General features: G+C 37.8%; 1 protein-coding gene across 1 annotated transcript in view; it reads left to right on the top strand.

Annotated features, from left to right (window-relative positions):
* Positions 1-7,466, top strand: part of STK35 (serine/threonine kinase 35) — a 48,074-nt gene that overhangs the window by 2,869 nt on the left and 37,739 nt on the right. The window lies entirely within an intron of this gene.

Here is a 7,466-nt window from a genome sequence, read left to right as displayed (position 1 = left end):
ATTAAACCCTCAGTTTCCTCATTCTATAATAAGGGATTGAAATGGTTTGCCTTCCCTTAGGTATGGACTCTTCCCAAGAACTCTGTCATGTATTTTAGCTATAAACTAGCCAGATTCTGGCCTTTGTCTCACCTGAACAGACTGCTTCCCATTGAACTCTTCACATTTGTGTTCTCATCCTGATAAATGCACCTACATTTTCCATCTGCAACACATACTTTAGGTGTATTTCTGCACTTCTAGAGTTGTGTTGGGTAGAGGGGGCACTTTAAAAGATTGCCTTTGTTCAAAACATACCCCCTCGTCTCTTGTTCATTGCCAAACATGAAATGGCTTAGGTTCTTAGTAACTTCTACCTGATTTCCTTCTGGCCTCTAGTTTCCTGGGAAATAGGATTAGACCTCTAAGATCCTTCTACCTTTGAATCATATAACTTCACTTCTTTGAGTCTCTATCCAACCTCTTGACCACGTGGGAATCAGAAATAGGATTTTTGTTAAATGATTAAAATTTGTTGAAAGCACAAAATAAGACTTTAATTTCAAGAGAAGCATTTGAACTCATTTTCCTAAGTTCCTCCTGGTATTTAGGGTTTTTCCCATTTTGCTATCCCAACTTGCCTATGCTGAAACAACATATGTGCTGGTGTACATTGAGTTGTGTGTTTGGAGTATGAGAAATTTTTAACTTGTTCATCAAAAGGTCCCGTGATTCCCTTTCACTAATCTAACCTGAGTCAGGAATCCTTTCTGAAATATCCCTGACAAGGGGTTATCCAGCTTCTTGAATATCTTCAGTAATAAGAAATCTTTAGATAGCTTATTCATTACTGGTAAAATTACTTTTAGATGTGATGATCCCGCGTTCATTCAGTGCCATATGAACTCAAGTGCTTAGAAATAATAGAAAGGTGACTGTACTCTGTAGGGTAGCTATGGGGAGAAGGGATTTTCCTAGACCATATGGGTCTATATGCTACATACATACACAGCACACCCAAAGTTTCCAGTTACAATCGAGTCTCTCTAGTTCTCCTAAGAAAGAACTTTGTTTTGGGTTGTTTTTGCATATCCATGTACTACTGCTTTGTCGGGTGTGGACTCTTTTTCTCCTTTTGAGTTATTGCCCAGAATGTTTATATTTGTAATATGCTAATGAATAGATTTGTTGAATGATTAAAAAGGAATGTAGGTAGTCCAGAGTGGAGCATCAAAATAGTCATCTGAAGACTGCTTCTAGTCTTGAACATGTGCTGAACTCCGTGGAACCTTAAGCAAGTGATAACTCATTTTCCTTTGCTAAAAAGTTGAAGAGAATGGAAAGAGGGTTAGAAAGAATTACAGACAACCAGGACATCTTTGAAAATTACCTATTCAATTTATTATATAATTTAAAAGAAAAGCAAGTTGTATATAAGAGATCTGCAGTTTCGTGAGCAATCTTTCTGCTCTGTGGGAATGTCCATTTGATTTAGTGTTTAATTTCAGAAGAAAAATACATTTTAAACAACACACGCACATGTACATACAAAGAAGTTGGTCTGAATGACTGATGACGTCTTTGGCAGTAATTTTGCAGCAAATTAAGCTTTGTTTTACCATAGGGGGAAACAGAGGCTTGGAACAAAATATGACTTGACTAGCTTGCTGAGTGTCACAATGACAAGCAATGCCAGGATTGAGCCCAGTTTTTTTAGGCTCATCAAGATATCACACTCTTGTCTTAGAAGTTACTTGTGAGATCTCTCCTAACTTTACTAATTATGTGAATAGAATACATGTTAATTATTGAAGTTATCCTGATAGACTCAAAACAAACATTAATTGTATACTTTCTACACTAAGGTGCTGTAAAGAATATAAAAAAAGAATTAAGTCACCATTCTTTAAGAAGCTTCTTGTATAGACAAGTCATAAACATGTAAGAAGTTAAAGCTTAATCATAACTCAAGACAAAAGTAGAAGAGATACCATAAGGCAATATCTGACAAATTTGATAGTGGCAGTAATTGTTATAATAGGGAGTCAAAAAAAGAGAAGAGATTTATGTAATTTGAGGTCATTGAGGAAGGATTCTTGGTAGAGGTAGGATTTGAATGGACCTTGAAAATGAGAAGTTTAGGCTCTGTTTACCATTTGAAATAAAAAGTGCTATATAATTAAAATCATTCTTTATTGCTGAGATCTTCAGTAGAACCTATTACTTTGCTTTATTTGATAGACATGATCATTTTAGAATGATCATGTCTATCAAATAAAGCAAAAAGACAGATTCCCTTTCTTTTACAGATTGGGTCTAAGTTTAAATTGTAATTCTTTTTCTCTTACGTCCCATCTTTCTCTCCTGCCATAACCATGAGCCAAAAAGTTTTAACCAGAATAGTTTTTCTACTGGATTTTCCATAGACATCTCAAAAAATGTCCAAATGATTCATTTTCCTTTTCCACCTGATCCACCCTTCTTCAGGACCTTCCTATTTCTAGCAAAGGCACTACCATTTTCCCAGGTTCACAATTTCAGGCTCATTCTTTGCTCACCCTTGTTCCTACCATATATCTCTTCACTTTCTAAGTCTTGTTGATTTTGCCTTCGCAGCCTTTTTCACATCATCTCCTGTCCCCATTACTTTTTCAAAGGACTGTTTTGCAATAATCTCCCAATTGTTCCACATACTTCCAGTCTTTCCTCTCTAAACTGTCTTTCAGTTGCTAAAAGGTACTTCATAAAGCACACATCGAAGCATTCCATTTCCCTAGTTTAAAAAAAAAAAAATCCAGTGATTTATTACCTTTGGGATAAAACAAAATCTTCTGGTTTGTAAAACCTTTTACAAGCTGGCTGCAGCCTTGGGCCAGGTGGAAGTAATAGAATGGAAATCACACTGAACCACAGAGTCATAAGGCCAGGGATCAAATCCCTGCTCTGTCTGTGGGACTCTTGTGACCTTAGTCCAGTCACAAGCCCCTGCTGGCTTCCTCTACCTTCTGTAAGACGACAAGGTCAGATGAGATGGCTTCCAGGGTTTGTCCAACCTAGTCATGCTCTAATAGATACTTCCCCAGACATGTTGACTGCCAAATAAAATACAGGAGTCCTGTGTGGAGTGGAAATTAGCACTAGATGACTTCTAGAATCTCTTCCTACTTTATAATTCTGTTATGTTAGCATAGCAGTTTGTAACTGTAAAGGAGCTTAGAGATCATTGTGTCTAACCCTGCAGATGGGAAAAAGAAAGTCTCAGAGAGATGGAAGTAGATAACATCATCTAGTCAACAAGTATTTATTAAATGTCTGCTGTAGGGTCAAGCACTCATTAGGAGCTAGAGATACAAGTGAAAAGGATGAAATGATACCTACTTGAACTTCCATTCCAGTGGATACAAGTACATATAAAAAATGTATATAAAGTTATTAAATACACATATCCTCAATATAATTAGGCATTAAAGTCTACCCTCAAGTAGTTTAAATATATATGGGAGAGAAGGTTACTAGATTTGGAAGGAAGAAAGTCTTCAAACAAAAGATGATGAAGAAAGTACAGATGGCGAGAGAGGGCATTCCAAGTATGGGGACAGCCAGTGCAAAGGCCCAATGAGGGGAAATGGAGTGTTATGTGTAAAGAAGCAAGAAGAGGCCAGTTTGGCTGGATTCCCAAGAATGAGAAGGGGAATGATACCAATAAGTCTTGAACAAAATTGATTGGGAGCCAGCTTTGTACAGCTTTTAAAGCTAAGCAGAAAACTTCATTATATTCTAGAGACAATGGGAAGCCACTAGGGTTGGTTGAATAGAAAAGTCACAGATTCAGATCTATGATTAAGGAAAATTATTGGACATTAAGAACTGGAGTATAGTGGCTTAGACTAAGAAGTGGTAACAGTAAATGCAGAGATGAGGGTTAGAAGAAGAAATGTTATAGTACAACAATAAGACTTGGCATCTAATTAGTTTTGTGGAGTAAGGAAATGTTGAGGACAATGTGAGATGAACTTGAAGCTATGGAAGGAGCTTTAGCATAAACAGAAGATTGGAGAAAGGACAAACATAGCAGGAATAGGAGTTCAGTTTTAGACAAATTGAGTTTAACAGATCTATGACTGGATGTCCAGTTTGAAACATCCAGTAGGCATTTGGTGACACAAGGCTGAAACTTGGGGAGAGGCTGCAGCTGGATAGGTAGATCTGAGAGTCATCTGCATAAAGATATGACAGTAAAGCCCTTAAGATTAAAATAAGTAAGCTCTTAAGCTTATGAGGTTCTCTAGAGGGAAAAGAAGGCCCAGGGCTTGACCAAGGTCACAGAAGATGGAGCCAGATTAGCACCCCCAAGAAGGTAACTCTGGTCTTAAGCAGGTTACTGGAGTATCATTTTGCCCTTCTTCAGATTAGGGATAATAGTATTGAAACCACCTAGTTGATGGAGTTTTAGTAAAGCAAAGTACAACATTATAAGATACTACTTTTACTTTGGGGCAGCTGGCTTTGTCCAAAAGAAAAGAAAAGAAAAGTGGAAAATCTCTGAAAAGGAATCCGGATAATGGAAAGGGCTTAAAATCTGAGGTCCTTGATTTGAACAGAGCCTAGTGGCTAAGATATTTGGACAATTTACCCATTTAACTCTGTTGTTGAGATGCAGATTTTGTTTTGTTTGGGGGGGTTGTTTTTTGTTGTTAGGGTTTTGGGGGGGTTGGGTTTTTTTGGTTTCTGTTGGTGTTGTTTTGTTTTGTTATTTTTACAAAATATGAATTAATGTCACCAGCATCATCTTGGTGACTACCATGTTGTTGAGGTGGCCCAAGGGGTTTCTAGAATTCATTTTGTGGTAAACTAGACTGGGTTTTGTGGTTGCTGTCTGGGGCAAGGCTTTTCATCTCTGCCCTCTAGCTATTGAGAACCACAGCCTAGCACTCAGAATCGTCCACAAGGGTGGTATCCTCCTCCTTCACTCATTTACTTAGGGCATAATCTCCCTTGCTCCTGAGCGACACTTGAGCTGAGTTTCTGCCTCTCTGCACTGTGCTTGGGGACTTCAGAGATAGCATAGAACAATCCCAGGAGATGGAAGAAAGCTTGACTTAATTGAGAGGTTTGATTAATTGAGGTGCTACCTTAGAAGGGGAATTATTTGAGTTTAGTGTTTTCTGTGAGATAATAGATTAGATATAAAGGTACTTTTGCTATGCTAATCAAAGATTTTTAATCTTTTAACTAATAATTTCTTTCAGTGTCTGACTCAAAAACCTTTAGAATGATAACTGACATTTATATAGTACTTATGTACTATTATATAGTACTTTGTGCTTGCCAAGCATTATTACCTGCATCATCTCATATGAATCCCACATTGTGATATCAAAAGTCAAAGTTTGGTAGAATGTATTGCCCTGGGATCTCATCTCAGCCTTGTCACCATCTTGACATGTGAATGTAATCATTTCTCTCTGAGCCTCAGTTTGTACGATAAAGATTGAATTGGTGACTTTTAAAGTCTCTTCTAGCTCTAAAATTCTATTAAACATCATCCCCATTTTACACTTGGGAGAATTAAGCCCAAGAGCAGCCCAAGGCCACACAGCTAGCTGGCCCATCTGGCATCAGACCCCAATCCTCTACTAAGGATAGGGCTCCTCTTACCACCAGAGGTTTTTTAAAATCTCTATTCTATACTCTCTCCTAACCTAGTTGTCATGAGCTATAATGAGTATTTTTGTTTTCTTTTCCCTTTTAGTCAGTATGTCTATACCACAGAGGTTCAGTTCAGTTGAAATATACTTTCTATTAGGGAAAGTGGTTCAGAAACATAGTCCTGGAGAGATATGAAGGAACATATCTAACGGACGTCATGTTCCTGAAGACAAGGAGAGAGGCAGCACAACGTAGCCAAAAGAGTGCCAGTCTCTAATAGAGAATCTTGGTTCTACATCGGGGCCTGTGAGTGCAGGCATCCCTTCCTGCCATTAGTAACTTCTTTCTCCACAAAATGACAGGGTTGGAGTAAAACAACCTGAGAGTTCACCTGTTGAGACTCCATCATTTTACTGAGACTGAAGCCCAGGAAAGTTGTTAACCTTTAACCCAGGCTCTCTGATTCTAGCTTAATGTATTTCCCATGTTTATATCTTGGGACTTGATGCTATCTAATGGACAGTTTAAATCCCAAAGCATCTGTAGAGGAGAAAACTGCTGAAGCTCAAAGAGGCGGGGGGGGGGGGGGGGTTATTTATACAACCACACACAAATTGGTAAGGGTTAAAGTTGGCACTCAAACCCAGCTCTGATTCCAAGTCCAATTCACTAATCATTACATCATATGGAGTACCATTCAACAAATTTGAAATGTGATTGTAGCTTCAGACCATAAATTGAAGTTCAGGCTATAGTCTAGGAAGTACCTGAAAGCTTTCATGTTTTGCCTTTGCAATACATTAGACTTTGGGCAAGCTGGACCTGACACTGAGTTGTCCACCTCAAAGCAAGGCTGAGATGATGTAATAACAGGCAAACCTACTATCCATAAGTAGCAAGTTTAGAAATAGAACTTGGGCCTTGCTGCCAATGAGTTCTCTCGCTTAATAGCAATCTTGTGTGGTCAGAACTAAGAAAACATACAGCTTATCACTAAAATTGGCAGTATGGGAGTCCTGGAGTATGGAAACAAATTCTTCAATATTCCTAATCCATTTCTTGAAAACAAATTAGTAAAAAGCAAAAAAGTAAAAGTGAAATCAGAAAAATAAGAACTGAAAGGAAGAGAAGCTAAAATAACATAATTATTGCTCCCTCATTCTAGGAGAATTCTAGTGTTTAGCTGCTCTCTGTTCCAGAACCACATCTGAAATTCTTGGTCAACTTCTAGTTGCCAAATTTTTGGAAACTCTTATATAGCAAAGGAGGCTAACTAGATTGGGGATAGCCTCATGTCATGTGTCTCAAGAACTTACATGGAGGAAAAGAATGTACTTGTTCTCCTTGATTACAAAGGGAAAGGTTATGATAGATGGATGGAAATTCCAGGAAGGCAGGATTCAACTGAATATAAAGAACTTCTAATAATCAGAACTTAGCAACAATAGGATAAATTTCCTTGGAGGTTCCATCACTGGAGTCAGTATGACTATCTAAAATAGTAGGAAAGGACATCACAGGTAAGAAAACTGAGACCTAGAGAAATTGAATGACTCTCACAAAGTCATACCAGGTGATTAAGTGGCAGAGCAGTCAAGTTTCATAACTCCCTAGTTCATTAGAGGAAAAAATATCTGCTTTCCCCGTTCCCATTGTTGAACGAATTAACCTTTAAAATGCTTTTCAGCTCTGAAATCTGTGACTGCTTGTTTGATATTCTTTTTGAAATAATATACCTTCCCCAAGTGGTCCATATGTGATAGTATTCATCATGTTCCTTAGAATTAGTGGGAACTTTAAAATTAAAAATTTAAATTTTTATTCATGACTTTTGCTTC

The sequence above is a fragment of the Sminthopsis crassicaudata genome, chromosome 2 (genome assembly GCF_048593235.1).
Source record: "Sminthopsis crassicaudata isolate SCR6 chromosome 2, ASM4859323v1, whole genome shotgun sequence".
In the NCBI taxonomy this organism is placed as follows: Eukaryota; Metazoa; Chordata; class Mammalia; order Dasyuromorphia; family Dasyuridae; genus Sminthopsis; species Sminthopsis crassicaudata.
The sequence above is the reverse complement of the archived record's forward strand: the minus strand, read 5'-3'. Positions and strand labels throughout refer to the sequence as shown.